General features: G+C 47.3%; 1 long non-coding RNA gene across 1 annotated transcript; it reads left to right on the forward strand.

The window, feature by feature from the left end:
* Window positions 1-15,232: 15,232 nt before the first annotated feature.
* Window positions 15,233-16,583, forward strand: LOC127144274 (uncharacterized). Its single transcript, XR_007815893.1, has 4 exons — window positions 15,233-15,367; window positions 15,454-15,553; window positions 15,800-15,849; window positions 16,327-16,583. It is a non-coding gene; the product is annotated as an uncharacterized LOC127144274 (long non-coding RNA).
* Window positions 16,584-18,469: the final 1,886 nt, after the last annotated feature.

Consider the following 18,469-nt stretch of genomic DNA (forward strand, 5'->3'; position numbering starts at 1 on the left):
GACGAGCGTTCACCACTCGTTAGAAACATTAGCCATTTTTGGACCGTTTTGGGTCGCAACTTAGTCTCCCTCTAACGAGCTCGCTTCCCGAACTATACCTTTGGAAAACATGTCAGAGAGCATGCCAGAAGTATGGGTTGAAGTCCTCAGAATATGAGCCTCGAAGATTGAACGACTTATGACCAGAAGCAAAGGGAAGAAACTGTCGGGGACTACTTACGACCAAAACTTAGTCGGGCCATTCTCGCTCTCGTTTTCTTCAGACAAACATTAGTAATCCTCAAGCTCAGCCCGTACTCTTCGCTGCAAGTGCATTCTAGTGGTTTCTGACACCGGACGAGCGTTCGCCAGTCGTTGGAACCAATGGCCATCTTTTGGACCGTTTTGGGTTGTACCTTAGTTCTCCCTTGAAAGAGCTCGCTTCCCAACCTATACCTTGGGAAAACGTGTCAGGGAGCATATAATGAGTATGGGTTGAAGTTCTCGAAGTACGTGCCCCAAAGATCGATAGACTTAGGACCGATACGATGTAAAGGGAAGAAACCGTCGGGGGGACTACTTTTTACCCTATGACGAGAAAATAGAGTTCGGGCATTCTCGCTCACGTTTTCTTGGGACGAACACCAGAAGTCCTCGAGCTCAGCTCGTTTCCTTTGCTGCTAGTGCATTTTCAGTGGTTTCTGACACGGGACGAGCGTTCACCACTCGTTGGAAGCATTGGCCATCTTTTGGACCCTTTTGGGTCGCACTTTAGTTCTCCCTCCAACGAGCCCCAAAGATCGAAAGACTTATGACCTATACCTTCGAAAAATGTGTCAGGAAGCATGCTAGAAGGGTGGGTTGAAGTTCTCGGAGTACGAGCCCCGAAGTTCGAAAGACTTATGACCAATACGAAGCAAAGAGAAGAAATCTTCGGTGGATCGCTTTTTAACCTAGGGAAGAAACAGTGGTTTCTGAGATCGGATGAGCGTTCACCACTCGTTGGAAGCATTGTCTATCTTTAAGACCATTTTGGGTCGCACCTTGGTTCACCCTCAAACAAACTCGCTTCCGAAATTATGCCTTAGGAAAACGTGTCAGTGAGCATGCCAAGAGTGTCGATTGAATTCCTCGGAGTACGAGCCCCCAAGATCGAATGACTTATGACCAATACAAAGCAAAAGGAAGAAACCGTCGGGGACCGCTTTTTATCCCAGGACGAGAAAACTGAGTTTGGGCCATTCTCGCTCTCGTTTTCTTTGGACGAACACTAGAAATCTTTGAGCTCATCCCGTTTCTTTTGCTGCAAGTGCATTTCCATTGGTTTCTGACACCGGACGAGCGTTCGCCAGTCGTTGGAACCAATGGCCATCTTTCGGACGACTTTCGGTTGCATCTTAGTTCTCCCTTGAACGAGCTCGCTTCCCGACGTATACCTTGGGAAAACGTGTCAGGGAGCATGCAAGGAGTATGGGTTGAAGTCATCGAAGTACGTGCCGTAAAAATCGAAAGACTTAGGACCGATACGATGCAAAGGGAAGAAACCGTCAGGGGGACCGCTTTTTACCGCATGACGAAAAAACTGAGTACGGGCATTCTCGCTCGCGTTTTCTTGGGACAAACAGCGGAAGTCCTCGAGCTCAGCTCGTTTCCTTTGCTGCTAGTGCATTTCCAGTGGTTTCTGACATCGGACGAGGGTTCACCACTCGTTGGAAGCATTGGCCATCTTTTGGACCGTTTTGGGTCACACTTTAGTTCTCCCTCCAACGAGCCCCGAAGATCGAAAGACTTATGACCTATACCTTCGAAAAACGTGTCAGGGAGCATACCAGAAGGGTGGGTTGATGTCCTCGGAGTACGAGCCCTGAAGTTCGAAAGACTTATGACCAATACGAAGCAAAAGGAAGAAATCTTCGGTGGATCGCTTTTTAACCTAGGGAAGAAACAGTGGTTTCTGACATCGGAGGAGCGTTCACCACTCGTTGGAAGCATTGTCTATCTTTAGGACCGTTTTGGGTCACACCTTTGTTCACACTCAAATGAACTCGCTTCCCAACCTATGCCTTAGGAAAACGTGTCAGGGAGTATGCCAGGAGTGTCGATTGAAATCCTCGGAGTACGAGCCCCAAAGGTCGAAAGACTTATGCCCTATATGATGCAAATGGAAGAAACCGTTGGGAGGACTGCTTTTTACCCCATGACTTAAAAATTGAGTGTGGGACATTCTCGCTCGCGTTTTCATGGGACGAACACCAGAAGTCCTCGAGCTCAGCCCCTTTCATCTGCTAAAAGCGCATTTCCAGTGGTTTTTGAGACTGGACGTGCGTTCGCCACTCGTTGGAAGCATTGTCCATCTTTTCGACCGTTTTGGGTCGCACCTTAGTTCTTCCTCCTATGAGCTCGCTTCCCAAGCTATACCTTGGGAAAACATGTCAATGAGCATGTAAGGAGTGTGGGTTGAAATCATCTGAGTACGAGCCCAGAAGATCGAAAGACTAATGACCAATTTGATGCAAAGGGAAGAAAACGTCGGAGGACCGGTTTTTACCCCAGGACGAGAAAACTATGTCCGGGGAATTACCGCTTGCATTTTCTTAGGATGAAAACCAAAAGTCCTCAAGCTCAGCCTGTTTCATTCGCTAAAAGTGAATTTCAAGTGGTTTCTAACACCCGACAAGCGTTCGCCACTCATTGAAAGCATTGGCCATCTTTTGGACCGTTTTGGGTCGCACCTTAGTTCTCCCTCCACCGAACTCGCTTCTTGACCTATACCTAGGGAAAACGTGTCAGGTAGCATACCAGGAGTGTGGGTTGAAGTCCTCGGAGTACGTGCCCTGAAGATCGAAGCACATATCACCAATAGGATACAAAGAGAAGAAACCATCGGGCGGACCGCTTTTTACCACATGACAGCAAAACTGAGTTCGAGGCATTCTCGCTCGTGTTTTCTTTGCGCGAACACCATAAGTCCTCGAGCTAAGCCTGTTTCCTTTGCTGCAAGTACATTTCTAGTGGTTTCTGACACTGGACAATTGTTCGCCACCCTTGGAAGCATTGTCCATCTTTTGGACTGTTTTGGATCGCACCTTAGTTCTCCGTCCAACGAGCTCGCTTCCCGACCTATACCTTGAGAAAATGTGTTAGGGAGCACGCCAAGTGTGTGGATTGAAGTCCTCGGAGTTTGAGTTCCAAAGATTGAAAGACTTATGACAATACGAAGCAAAGGGAAGAAACCGTCGGAGGACCGCTTTTTACCACTCGATGAAGAAACTGAGTCCGGACCATTCTCACTCGCATTTTCTCTTGACGAACACCAGAAGTCCTCGAGCTTAGCCCATTTTCTTTGCTACAAGTGCATTTCCAATGGTTTCTGACACTGGACGAGCGTTCGCCACTTGTTGGAAGCATTGGCCACTTTTTCGACCGTTTTGGGTCGCACCTTAGTTCTTCGTCCAACGAGCTCGCTTCTCGACCTATACCTTGGGAAAACATGTCAGGGAGCATGCCATAAGTATGGGTTGAATTGCTAGAAGTATGAGCCCCAAAGATTGAAAGAGTTATGGCAAATACGAAGCAAAGGGTAGAAACCGTCGGGAGATCGCTTTTTACACCAGGACGAAAAAACTGAGTCCGGGACATTATCGCTGGTATTTTCCTGGGACGAACACAAGAAGTCCTCGAGCTCAGCCCATTTCCTTCACTACAAGTGCTATTCCAGTAGTTTCTAACACTAGACGAGCGTTCGCCACTCGCTGGAAGCATTGGTCATCTTTTGGATCGTTTTGGGTCGCACCTTACTTCTCCCTCCAACGAGGTCGCTTCCTGACCTATACCTTGAAAAAACGTGTCTGACAGCATGCCAGGAGTGTGGGTTGATGTCCTTGGAGTACGAGACCCGAAGATCAAAAGACTTATGACCAATACGAAGCAAAGGGAAGAATCTGTCGGGGGTCCGCTTTTTACCTCAAGACGAGAAAACTGAGTCCGGGAAATTATATTTCACGTTTTCTTGGGACGAACACCTCAAGTCCTTGATCTCAGCCTGTTTCTCTCGCTACAAGTGTCTTTCCAGTGGTTTCTGACACCGGACGAGCGTTCGTCACTCGTTGGAAGCATTGGCCATCTATTGGACTGTGTTGGATCACACCTTAGTTCTCCATCCAACGAGCTCGCTTCCCGACCTTTAACTTGGAAAAATGAGTCAGGGACCATTCCAGGAGTGTGGGTTTACGTCCTCGGAGTACGAGCCCTGAAGATTGATAGACTTATGACCAATATGAAGGAAAGGGAAGAAACCGTCGGGGACCACTTTTTACCCTAGGACGAGGAAACTGAGTTCGGGCCATTCCCTCTCGCATTTTCTTTTGACGAACACCAGAAGTCCTCGAGCTCTTCCTGTTAACTTTGCTGCATGTGCAATTCCAGTGGTTTCAGACACCGGACAAGCGTTTGCCACTCGTTGGAAGCGTTGGCCACTTTTTGGACCGTTTTAGGTCGCACCTTTGTTCTCCGTCCAACGATCTCGCTTCCCCACCTATACCTTGAGAAAACAGGTCAAAGAGCATGCCATGAGTGTGGGTTGAATTCCTCGACGTACGAGCCCCAAATATCGAAAGACTTGTGGCCAATACGAAGCAAAGGGAAGAAACCATGGGGGGACCACTTTTAACCCCAGGACGAAAAAACTAATTCCAGGCCATTCCCGCACATGTCTTCTTGGTATGAACACTGGAAGTCGTCGAACTCAGTCAGTTTCATTCGCTGCAAGTACATTTCCAATGGTTTCTGACACCGGACAAGCATTCGCCACTCGTTGGAAGCATTGGCCGCTTTTTGGACCGTTTTGGGTCGCACCTTTGTTCTTTGTCCAATGACCTCGCTTCCCGACCTATACCTTGGGAAAACATGTCAGAGAGCATGCCATGAGTGTGGGTTGAATTCCTCGTAGTACGAGCCCCAAAGATCGAAAGACTTATGGCCAGTACGAAGCAAAGGGAAGAAACCATCGAGGGATCGCTTTTTACCCCAGGACGAGGAAACTAATTCTGGGCCATTCCCGCACATGTTTTCTTTGTATGAACACTGGAAGTCCTCGAGCTCAGCCAGTTTTATCTGCTGCAAGTGTATTTCCAGTAGTTCTCCGTCTAACGAGTTCGCTTCCCAACCTATACCTTGGGAAAACATGTCAGGGAGCATGCCATGAGTAAGGGTTGAAGGAGTATGTGCCCTGAAGATAGAAACACTTTTGACCAATACGAAGCAAAGGGAAGAAACCGTTGGGGGACCGCTTTTTACCCCATAATGAGAAAATTGAGTCGGGGCATTCTTGCTTGCGTTTTCTTGAGATGAACACTAGAAGTCATCAAGCTCATCCCATTTCCTTCGCTGCAAGTGCCTTTGCAGTGGTTTCTGACACCGGACGAGCGTCCCCATTCGTTGGAAGCATTGACCACTTTTTGAACCGTTTTGGGTCGCACCTTAGTTCATCCTCAAACATGCTCGCTTCCCAACCTATACCTTGGGAATACGTGTCAAGAAACATGCCAAGAGTGGGGGTTGAAGTCCTCGGAGTACGATCCCCAAAGATCGAAAGACCAGACCGATACGATGCAAAGGGAAGAAACCGTCGGGGGGACCGCTTTTTACCCAGAACGAGAAAACTGAGTCTGGGGCATTCTCGCTCACGTTTTCTTGGGAAGAACACTGGAAGTCCACAAGCTTGGCTCGTTTCCTTCACTGCAAGTGCTATTCCAGTGGTTTCTAAAACCAGACGAGTGTTTGCCACTCGCTGGAAGCATTGGCCATCTTTTGGATTGTTTTGGGTCGCACCTTAGTTCTCCCTCCAACGAGATCGCTTTCCGACCTATACCTTGGGAAAATGTTTCTAGAAGCATGTCAGGTTTGTGGGTTGAAGTCCACGGAGTACGAGCCCCAAAGATCAAAAGACTTATGATCGATATGAAGCAAAGGGAAGAAACCGTTGGGGATCGTTTTTTACCCTAGGAGGAGAAAACTGAGTCCGGGGCATTCTCGCTCGCGTTTTCTCTGTAGAAACACTAGAAGTCCTTGAGCTCATCCCATTTCCTTCGCTACAAGTGCATTTCCAGTGGTTTATGACTTCGAAGGAGCATTCGCCACTCGTTGGAAGCATTGGCCATCTTTTAGACTACTTTGGGTCGCACCTTAGTTCTCCAACCGACGAGCTTGCATCCCGACCTATACCTTGGAAAAACGTGTCAGGGAGCATGTCTGGAGTGTGGGTTGAAGTCCTCGGAGTACGAGCCCCGAAGATCAAAAGACTTATGACCAATACGAAGCCAAGGATAGAAACCATTGGGGACCGCTTTTTCCCTAGACGAGGAAACTGAGTCCAGGGCTTTCCCGCTCTCGTTTTCTTGGGGCGAACACCAGAAGTCTTTGAACTCGGCCCGCTTCCTTCATTGCATGTGCATTTCCATTTGTTTTTTACACTGGACGAGCGTTCGCCAATCGTTGGCAACATTGGCCATCTTTTGGACCGTTTTGGCTCGCACCTTAGTTTTCCCTCTAACGAGCTCGCTTCCCAACCTATACCTTGGGAAAATGTGTCAGGGAGCATGCCAGGAGTTTGGGTTGAAGTCCTCAGAGTACGAGCTCCGTAGGTCGAAAGACTTATGACCGACACGATGCAAAGGGAAGAAATCATCGGGAGACCGCTTTTTACCCCATAACGGGAAACAGAGTCCAGGGCATTTTCGCTCATGTTTCTTGGGACGAACACTGAAAGTCCTCAAGCTCAGCCCGTTTCCTTTGCTGCAAGTGCATTTCCAGTGGTTTCTGACACCAGACGAGCATTCGCCACTCATTGGAAGCATTGGCCAACTTTTGGACCGCTTTGCGTTGCACCTTAGTTCTTCGTCCAACGAGCTTGCTTCCCAACCTATACCTCGAGAAAACATGTCGGGAGCATGCTAGGAGTGTGGGTTGAAGTCCTCGGGGTACAAGCTCCGAAGATCAAAAGATATATGACGAATACGAAGCAAAGGGAAGAAACCGTCGGTGGATCACTTTTTACACGAGGACGAGAAAACTGAGTCCGGGGCTGGGACAAACACTGGAAGACCTCGAGCTCAGCTCGTTCCTTCGCTGCAAGTGCATTTCCATTGGTTTGTGCCACCAGATGAGCGTTTGCCACTTGTTGGAAGCATTGGCCATATTTTGGACTATTTTGTGTCGTACCTTAGTTCTCCCTCCAACGAGCTCGCTTCCCGACCTATAGCTTGGGAAAACATGTCAGGGAGCATGCTAGGAGTGTATGTTAAAGTGCTCGAAGTACGAGCCCCAAAGATCGAAAGACTTATGACCAATACGAAGCAAAGGGAAGAAACCGTCGGGGACCGCTTTTCACCCCGAGACGAGAAAACTGAGTCTGGACATTCTTGCTCGCGTTTTCTTGGGATAAACACTGGAATTCCACGAGCTCAGCCCGTTTCATTTGCTCCAACTGCATTTCGAGTGGTTTCTGACACCGGACGATCGCCACTCGTCGAAAGCATTAGCCATCTTTTGACTGTTTTGGGTCGCATCTTAGTTCTCCCTCTAAAGAGCTCGCTTCCCCACATATACCTTTGGAAAACGTGTCAAGGAGCATGCCAGAAGTATGGGTTGATGTCCTTAGAGTACGAGCCCCAAAGATCGAAAGGCTTATGACCAATGCGAAGGAAAGGGAAGAAACAGTCGGGGGACCACTTTTTACTCCGGGAAGAAAAATAGATTTCGGGGCATTCTCGCTCGCATTTTCTAGGGACGAACACCAGAAGTCCTTAAGCATAACCCGTTTCGCTTGCTATAAGTACATTTCCAGTGCTTTCTGACACCAGACGAGTGTTCGCCACTCGTTGGAAGCATTGGCCATCTTTTGGACCGTTTTGGGTCGCACCTTCGTTCTCCCTCCAACGAGCTCGCTTCCCGACCTATACCTTGGAAAAACTTGTTAGGGAGCATGCCAGGAGTGTGGGTTCAAGTCCTCGGAGTACGATCATCGAAGATCAAAAGACTTATGACTAATACAAAACAAAGTGAAAAAACGTAGGGGGACCTCTTTTTTCCCTAGGACGAGAAAACAGAGTCCGAGGCATTCTTGCTCGTATTTTCCTTGGACGATCAACGAAAGTCCTCGAGCTTAGCCCGTTTCCTTCGCTACAAGGACATTTCCAGTAGTTTTTGACACCGGACAAGCTTTCGCCACTCATTAGAAGCATTGACCATCTTTGGGACCGTTTTAGGTCGCACCTTAGTTCTCCCTCCAACGAGCTCACTTCCGAACCTACACCATGGGAAAACGTGTTAGTGAGTATTCCAGGAGTGTGGATTGAAGTCCTCGGAGTACGAGCCCTGAAGATTGAAAGACTTATGACCAATATGAAGCAAAGGGAAGAAACGATCGAGGGACCACTTTTTACCCAGGACAAGGAAACCTAGTCCGGGCCATTCCTGCTCGCGTTTTCTTTGGATGAACACTGGAAGTCATGAAGCTCAGCCCATTTCCTTCGCTACAAGTACATTACAAGTGGTTTCTGACAACGGACTAGCGTTCGGCACTCGCTGGAAGTAGTGGCCATCTTTTGGATCGTTTTGGGTCGCACCTTTGTTCTCCTCCAACGAGCTCACTTCTCGACCTATACTGTGGGAAAATGTGTTAGGGAGCATGCCATGAGTGTGGATTAAAGTCCTCGGAGTATGACCAATAAGAAGCAAAGGGAAGTTACCGTCGTGGAACCGCTTTTTACCCAAGGACGAGAAAACTGAGTCTGGGGCATTCTCGCTCCCGTTTTCTTGGGACAAACACTGGAAGTCCTTAAGCTCAGCCTGTTTCCTTCGTTTCAAGTGCATTTCTAGTGGTTTCTGACATCGAACGAGCGGTCGCCAATCGTTGGAAACATCGGCCATCTTTTGGACCGTTTTGGCTCGCACCTTAGTTCTCCCTCTAACGAGCTCACTTCTCAACCTATACCTTGGGAAAATGTGACAGCGAGCACGCCAGGAGTGTGGGTTGAAGTCCTCAGAGTACGAGCTCCAAAGATCGAAAGACTTATGACCGATAAGAAGCAAAGAGAAGAATCCGTCAAGGGATCGTCTTTTACCCAGGACGAGAAAATTGAGTTCGGGGCATTCTCGCTCCCGTTTTCTTAGAAAGAACACCGGTTGTCCTCGAGCTCAGCCCATGTACTTTGTTGCAAATGCATTTCCAGTGGTTTCTAACACCGGACGAGCGTTCGCCACTCGTTGGATGCATTTGCCATCTTTTGAAACGTTTTAGGTCGTACCATAGTTCTCCCTCTAACGAGCTCGCTTCCCGACCTATACCTTGGAAAAATGTGTCAGGGAGCATGCCAGGAGTGCGGGTTGAAGTCCTCGGAGTACGAGCCTCGCAGATCGAAAGATTTATGATCGATACGATGCAGAGGGAAGAAACCGTTGGGGGGACCGCTTTTTACCTTAGGACGGGAAGAAACTGTGTTTGGGGCATTCTCGCTCATGTTTTCTTGGGACGAACATCGAAAGTCCTCAAGCTAAGCCCGTTTCCTTCGCGGCAAGTGCATTCCAAGTGGTTTCTGACACCAGACGAGCGTTCACAACTTGTTCGAAGCATTGGCCATCTTTTGCATCGTTTTTGGTCGCACCTTAGTTCTTCGTCACATGAGCTCGCTTCCCGACCTATACCTTTGGAAAACGTATTAGAGAGCATAGTAAGAGTTTGAGTTGGTGTCCTCGAAGTATGAGCCCTGAAGATCAAAAGACTTATGACCAGTACGAAGCAAAGGGAAGAAACCGTAAGGGGACCGCTTTTTACCCATGATGAGAAAACTAAGTTCGTGACATTCTCGCTCGCATTTTCTTGAGACGAACATCAGAAGTCCTTGAAATCAGCCCGTTTCCTTCGATGCAAGTGCATTTTGATTGGTTTCTAACACCGGACGAGCGGTCGCCACTGTTGGAAGCATTAGCTATCTCTTCGACCTTTTTGGGTCGTACCTTAGTTCTTCCTCCAACGAGCTCGCTACCTGACCTATACCTTCGAAAAACGTGTTAGGGAGCATGCAATGAGTGTGGGTTCAACTCCTCGGAATACGAGCCCCAAAGATCGAAAGACTTATGACCAATATGATGCAAAAGGAAGACCCCATCGGGGAATCGCTTTTTATCCCAAGATGAGAAAACTAAGTTCAGGGCATTCCCCCATGCATTTTCTTGGGACGAACACTAGAAGACCTCGAGCTCAGCCTGTTTCCTTTGTTGCAAGTGTACTTCCAGTGGTTACTGACACTAGACGAGCGTTTGCCACTCGTTGGAAGCATTGGCCACTTTTTGGACCATTTTGGATCACACCTTAGTTCACTGTCCAACGAGCTCACTGTCCGACCTAGACGAGCTCACTGTCCGACTTATGACGAATACGAAGCAAAGGGAAGAAACCGTCGGGGGACCGCTTTTTATCCCAGAACGAGAAAACTTCGTCTGGATCATTTTTGCACGCATTTTCTTGGTACGAACACCGGAAGACCTCGAGCTCAGCCCGTTTCCTTTGCTGCAAGTGCATTTCCAGTGGTTACTATCATCGGACGAGCGTTCGCCACTCGTTGGAAGCATTAGCCACTTTTTGAACCGTTTTGGATCGCACCTTAGTTCTCTGTCCAACGAGCTCGCTATCCGACCTATACCTTTGGAAAACATGTCAGAGATCATGCCATGAGTGTGGGTTGAAGTCCTCGGAGTACGAGCCCCGAAGATAAAAAACTTATGACCAATACAAAGGAAAGGGAAGAAATCGTTGGGAGACCACTTTTTACCCTAGGACCAACAACTGAGTCTGAGGCATTCTCGCTTGCGTTTTCTTGGGACGAGCGTTCCAGTAGTTTCTGACATTGGACGAGCGTTCGCCACTCTTGGAAGCATTGGCCATTTTTTGGACAGTTTTTGGTGGCACCTTAGTTCTCCCTCCAACGAGCTCACTTCCCAACCTATACCTTCAGAAAACGTGTCAGGGAGTATGCCAGAAGTGGGGGTTGAAGTCCTTGGAGTACGAGCCTCATAGATCAAAAGAGTTATGACCTATATGATGCAAATAGAAGAAACTATCGGGGGGACCGCTTTTTACCCTAGGACGGGAAAACTGAGTACGTCAATTTGTCGCTCGCATTTTCTTGGGACGAACATCAGAAGTCTTGGAGCTTAGCCCATTTCCTTCGTTGCAAGTCCATTTCCAGTGGTTTCTAATACCGGACGAGCGTTCTCCCCTCGTTGGAAGCATTCGCCATCATTTGGACCATTCGGGATCACACCTTAGTTCTTCCTCAAACGATCTCACATCCTGACCTATACCGAGGGAAAACATGTCAGGGAGAATGCGATCAGTGTGGGTTGAAGTCCTCGGAGTACGAGCCTTGAAGATCGAAAGACTTATGACCAATAAGAAACAAAGAGAAGAAACGGTCGGGGGACCTCTTTTTACCCAGGACAAGGAAACCTAGTCCGGGCCATTCCTACTCGCGTTTTCTTGGGATGAACATCAAAACTCATAGAGCTCAGCCCATTTCCTTCACTGCAAGTACATTACCAGTGGTTTCTGACATCGGACTAGCGTTCGCCACCCGTTGGAAGTAGTGGCCATCTTTTGGACCATTTTGGGTCGCACCTTAGTTCTCCTCCAACGAGCTCACTTCCCGACCTATACCATGGGAAAATGTTTTAGGGAGCATGCCATGAGTGTGGGTTGAAGTCCTCGGAGTATGACCGATAAGAAGCAAAGTGAAGTTACCGTCGTGGGACCGCTTTTTACCCAAGGACTAGAAAACTGAGTCTGGGTCATTCTCGCTCGCGTTTTCTTGAGACGAATATCAAAAGTCCTCGAGCTCATCTTGCCAGGAGTGTGGGTTAAAGTCCTCGAGATTGAGCTTCGAAGATCGAAAGACATATGACGAATACGAAGCAAAGGGAAGAAACTGCCGGTGGATCGTTTTTTACCCGAGGATGAGAAAACTGAGTCCGGGGAATTATCACTCGAATTTTCTTGGGACAAACACTAGAAGACCTCGAGCTCACCCCGTTCCTTCGATGCAAGGGCATTTCCAGTGGTTTCTGACACCGGATGAGCGTTTTCCACTTGTTGGAAGCATTGGCCATCTTTTGGACCATTTTGGGTCGCACCTTAGTTCTCCCTCCAACAAGCTTGCTTCCCGACCTATAGCTTGGGAAAACATGTTAGGGAGCATGCTAGGAGTGTATGTTGAAGTGCTCCGAGTACGAGCCCTGAAATCGAAAGACTTATGACCAATACAAAGCAAAGGGAAGAAACCGTCGGGAGTCAGCTTTTCACCCCGGGCGAGAAAACTGAGTTTGGGGCATTCTTGCTCGCGTTTTCTTGGGACAAACACTGGAATTCCACGAGCTCAACCTGTTTCCTTCCCTCCAAGTGCTTTTCCAGTGGTTTCTGACACCGGACGAGCGTTCCCCACTCGTCGAAAGCATTGGCCATCTTTTGACTGTTTTGGGTCGCATCTGAGTTCTCCCTCCAAAGAGCTTACTTCCCCACCTATACCTTTGGAAAACGTGTCAAGGAGCATGCCAAAAGTATGGGTTGATGTCCTCCGAGTACGAGTCCCAAAGATTGAAAGGCTTATGACCAATACGAAGCAAAGGGAAGAAACGGTCGGGGCACCTCTTTTTACCCAGGACAAGGAAACCTAGTCCGGGCCATTCCTGCTCGCGCTTTCTTGGGATAAACACCGGAAGTCATAGAGCTCAGCCCATTTCCTTTGCTACAAGTACATTACCAGTGTTTTCTGACACCGGACTAGCGTTCGCCACTCGTTGGAAGCAGTGGCCATCTTTTGGACCGTTTTGGGTCGCACCTTAGTTCCCCCTCCAACGAGTTCGCTTCTCGATCTATACCTTGGGAAAATGTATCATTGGAGCATGCCAGGAGTGTGGGTTAAAGTCCTCAGAGTACGAGCCTCGAAGATCGGAAGACTTATGACCAATACGAAGCAAAGGAAAGAAACTGTCGGGGTACTGCTTAACACCCAGGATGAGGAAACTAAGTCCGAGGCATTCTTGCTGGCATTTTCTTGGAACGAACATCGAAAGTCCTCGAGCTTAGCCCATTTCCTTCGCTGCAAGCACATTTTCTGTAGTTTTGACACCGGACGAGCTTTCACCACTCGTTGGAAGCATTGGCCATCTTTTGGACCGTTTTGGGTCGAACCTTAGTTCTCCCTTCAACAAGCTCGCTTATGGACGTATACCATGGGAAAACGTATTAGTCAGCCTTTCAGGAGTGTGGGTTGAAGTCCTCGGGGCATTCTCGCTTGTGTTTACTTGGGATGAACACCAAAAGTCCTCGAGCTCAGCCCGTTTCCTTTGCTGCAAGTGCATTTTCAGTGGTTTCTGACACCGGACGAGCGTTCGCCACTCTTTGGAAGCATTGGCCAACTTTTGGACTATTTTGAGTCGCACCTTAGTTCTTTGACCAACGAGTTTGCTTCCCGACCTATACCTTGGGAGAACGTGTCAGGGAGCATGCTAGGAGTGTGGGTTGAAGTCCTCAGAGTACAAGCCCCGAAGATCGAATGACTGATGACCAATACGAAGCAAAGGGAAGAAATCGTCGAAGAACTGCTTTTCACCACAGGACGAGAAAACTGAGTCTAGCGCATTCTCGCTCGCAGTTTCTAGGGACGAACATCGGAAGACATCGAGCTCAACCCGTTTCCTTTGCTGCAAGTGCATTTTCAGTGGTTTTTGACACCGAATGAGAAAACTTAGTCTGGGGAATTCTCGCTTGTGTTTACTTGGGATGAACACCAAAAGTCCTCGAGCTCAGCCCATTTCCTTTGCTGCAAGTGCATTTTTAGTGGTTTCTGACACCGGACGAGCGTTCGCCACTCTTTGGAAGCATTGGCCAACTTTTGGACTATTTTGAGTCGCACCTTAGTTCTCGAACCAACGAGTTTGCTTCTCAACCTATACCTTGGGTAAATGTGTCAGGGAGCATGCCAAGAGTGTGGATTGAATTCCTCAGAGTACGATCCTTGAAGACGTATGACCAATACGAACCAAAGGGAAAAAATCGTCGGGGGACTGCTTTTTACCCCAGGATGAGAAAATTGTGTCCAGGGTATTCTCGCACGCATTTTCTAGGGACGAACATCGAAAGTCCTTGAGTGCAGCCCGTTTCCTTTGTTGTAAGTGCATTTTAGTGGTTTGTGACACCGAACGAGCGTTCGCTACTCTTTGGAAGCATTGGCCAACTTTTGGACCGTTTTGGGTCGCACCTTAGTTCTCCCTCAAACGAGCTCACTTTCAGACTTATACCTTTGTAAAATGTGTGAGGGAGCATGCTAGGAGTGTGGTTTGAAGTCCTCGGAGTACGAGCCCTGAAGATCGGAAGAATTATGACCAATACGAAGCAAAGGGAAGAAACCGTCGGGGAACCGCTTTTTATCCCAGTACGAGAGAACTAAGTACGGGGCATTCTCGCTCACATTTGTTTGGGACGAACACTGGAAGTCCTCAAGCTTAGCCCATTTCCTTCGCTGCAAAGGCATTTCCAGTGGTTTCTGACACCAGACGAGCATTCGCCACTCGTTGGAAGTATTAACCATCTTCTGGACCGTTTTCAGTCGCACCTTAGCTCTCCCTCCAACAAGCTCACATCCTGAGCTATACCTTGGGAAAATGTGTCAGGAAGCGTGTTAGGAGTGTGGATTGAAGTGCTTGTAGTACGAGCCTCGAAGATTGAAAGACTTGTGACCAATACGAAGCAAAGGGAAGAAACCGTTGGGAGACCGCTTTTTACCCCACGACGAGTAAACTGAGTCCTTGGCATTCTCGCTCGCATTTTCTAGGGATGAACACTGGAAGTCCTCAAGCTCAGCTCGCTTCCTCCGCTGTAATTGCATTTCCAGTGGTTTCTGACACTGGACAAGAGTTCGGCACTAATTGGAAGAATTGGCCATCTTTTGGACTGTTTTGGGTTGCACCTTAGGTCTCCCTCCAACGAGCTCGCTTTTCGACCCATACCTTTGGAAAACGTGTTAGGGTTGCATGCCCCGAAGATCGAAAGATTTATGGCCAATACGAAGCAAAGGGAAGAAACCGTCGGAGGACTGCTTTTTACCCACAGGACGAGAAAACTGAGTCCGGGGTATTATCGCTGGCAATTTCTTAGAATGAACATCAGAAGTCCTGGAGCTCAGCCCGTTGGAGCAAATTCGTTGGAGCAAATTCGGATATTCATTTGGTGCTTTTTGATGAAGAAAACAGGGCAGTTGGTTTTCACTCGAAATCAGGAGGTCTCTGGTTTTTCTTGTATTTCAGAGTATATCGGTGGAGTTAGAATCTCTATTTGGTATGGTTGGAACGCTTATTCAATTTACTACAACTTTCATGAAGAAATTTTAAACCAAAAATGACTAAAAATTGGTTAAATTGTAGGAACAAGTTAAAGAGGTCGTGTGCACGCGATTCTGGAAGTGGTTCTATTTTGAGGGTTATATGTGTTTATGCACGGGGAATCAGATTTATATGTCTTCAGGTAAGTTTTAGAGGATCTCCAAATGAAGAGTTTGATATAAAGAACACTCATTTTGGTTAAGTATTGAGAAAGTTATAGTCCTTTGAAGTTTATGTTAGAAATCTGGAAATTTTAGAGAATTGTTGAAATAGGATTTTATTTCTTAAGCTTTGTTTTCGTGAGCGTCATCTTTGGTGCGACATGTTATGTATATCTTTAGGAAACCAGAATGTTTAGGGTTTTAATACTCGGTTGGGTTGTTGGCAGGCCGAGAAGAATTAAACAGAGCTTATAGACCAAGGATCTAGCCCAAGACTGTGAGTGACAAAACCAACTTTGAAATATTTTCCATAACTGTTATTATGATTGAATGCGATAAATGTTTATTTACGAAGCCATGAAAGGTATTTGAATTTCATGACTATTTTCAAGTATACATTTGGAGACTAGATTTCTTAAAGAAATTTATGCTAGCACGTAGATATTAAATGTTTGGAAAGTATTTAAACCACAATATTTTAAGCAAAGCATGAATTAGTATGAAGTTTTGTTTTAAGAACTACAATTTTCCACGAAAGAGCTGAGTAAAGTTCGAGCTTTGTGTAAAATTTATAAGCAGGCATGTTTTAATATTTTATGATGATTTATGAAATTTTCATTAACTACATGACTGAGATCTTGAGCCTGAGGCTAGAGATTACCGTGTGCACACTTGTTAGATTTCGTTGTTGACGTTGAGTCACTCACTGAGCTTCATAGCTCACCCTTTCCAAAATGTATTACCCATTTTCCAGGTAGAGATCGACTTCCCGGTGCCTGATAGACTGCCTTAGTCTGCGGAAACTTCATTATCGATTGCCAGTACGTGTTTTGAGTTGGGCATAAAGTCTGTTGTGTTGTGATGTATTCACACCCTTGTATGTTATATATACTCCACAGTTTGTATAAGCTTTAGGAGCTTTAGTTGTGTAAATTTTGTTGGTTATATTTTGATTAAGGTGTCTTTAGGTTTACTCGTGAAATCGGTAAATTTTGAGGTACATTTCATGTATGTGTTTGACTAGCTGTGTTTGACTAGCCTAGGATCCGCTGTGTTTTGTGGCATGTACAATAGTTTATATAATAGATTGGCAAGTTCATCACATGAAAGTTTTAAGCAGAGTCGACAGATACAGGTACAGAAAAGCGTTGTTCGTCGGCTTCACGCCATCTTTCGGTCTAAGGTAGCAGGTAGTCCGGGAGGGGGTGTGACATATACCTTGTGAAAATGTGTCAGGGAGAATGCCAGGAGTGTCAGTTGAAGTCCTCGGAGTACGAGCACAGAAGATCGAAAGACTTATGATCGATATGATGCAAAGGGAAGAAACCGTCGAGGGACCCCTTTTTACCCCAGGACAAGAAACTGAGTCCAAGGCATTATCGCTGGCATTTTATTGGGACGAACACCGGAAGTCCTCGAGCTCAGCCCGTTTCCTTCACTACAAGTGCATTTCTAGTGGTTTCGTACATCGAATGAGTGTTCCCCACTTGTTGGAAGCATTGCCATCTTTTGGACCGTTTTGGCTCGCACCTTAATTCTCCCTCCAACGAGCTCGCTTCTTGACCTATACCTTGAGAAAACGTGTCAGGTAGCATGCTAGGAGTGTGGGTTGAAGTCCTCGGAGTACGTGCCCCAAAGATCGAAGGACTTATGACCAATACGTAGTTAAGAGAAGAAACCATCGGGATACCGGATGAGAAAACTAAGTCTGAGGCATTCTCGCTCGCATTTTCTTAGGAGGAACACTGGAAGTCCTCGAGCTCAGCCCGTTTCCTTCGCTGCAAGTGCATCTCTAGTGGTTCTTGACACCGGACGAGCGTTTCCCACTTGTAGGAACCATTGGCCATCATTTGGACCGTTTTGGGTCGCAACTTAATTCTCCCTCCAACGAGCTCACTTCCCGACCTATACATTAGGAAAACGTGTTAGGGAGCATGCCAGGAGTGTGGGTTGAAGTCCTCGAAGTACGAGCCCCGAAGATCAGAAAACTTATGACCAATACGAAGCAAAGGGAAGAAACCGTCGGGGTACTACTTAACACCTAAGACGAGAAAACTGAGTCCAGGGCATTCTCGTTCGCATTTTCTTGGGACAAAGATCGGAAGTCCTCGAGCTCAGCCCGTTTCCTTTGCTGCAAGGGCATTTTCAGTGGTTTCTGACACCGGACGAGCGTTCGCTACTCTTTGGAAGCATTGGGCAACTTTTGGACTATTTTCAGTTGCACCTTAGTTCTCCTTCCAACGAGTTGGCTTCCCAATCTACACATTGGAAAGTGTGGGTAGAAGTCTTCGGAGTACGATCCCCAAAGATCGAAAGACTTATGACCAATACGAAGCAAAGGGAAGAAACTGTCGGGGGACCGCTTTTTACCCCACGAAGAAAAAACTAAGTCCAGGGCATTCTCGCTCGCATTTTCTTGGGACAAACACTGGAATTCTTCGAGCTCATCTCGTTTCCTTCGCTACAAGTGCATTTCTAGTGGTTTCTGACACCGATCATGCGTTCACCACTCGTTGGAAGCATCGGGCATCTTTTGGACCGTTTTAGATCGTAACTTAGTTCTCCTTCCAACGAGCTCGCTTCCCAATCTATGCCTTTGGAAAACGTGTCAGGGAGCATGCCAGGAGTGTGGGTTGAAGTCCTCAGCGTACGAGCCCCAAAGATCAAATGACTTATGACCAATACGAAGCAAAGGGAAGAAACCGCCGAGGACCGCTTTTTACCCCAGGACGAGAAAACTGAGTTCGGGCCATTCTCGCTCTCATTTTCTTGGGACGAACACAAAAAGTCCTTGAGCTCAACCCATTTTCTTCGTTGCAAGGGCATTTCCAGTGGTTTCTAACACCAGACGAGCGTTTGCCACTCGTTGGAAGCATTGGCCATCTTTTGAACCGTTT

Source organism: Cucumis melo, chromosome 12 (assembly GCF_025177605.1).
Source record: "Cucumis melo cultivar AY chromosome 12, USDA_Cmelo_AY_1.0, whole genome shotgun sequence".
Lineage (NCBI taxonomy): Eukaryota > Viridiplantae > Streptophyta > Magnoliopsida > Cucurbitales > Cucurbitaceae > Cucumis > Cucumis melo.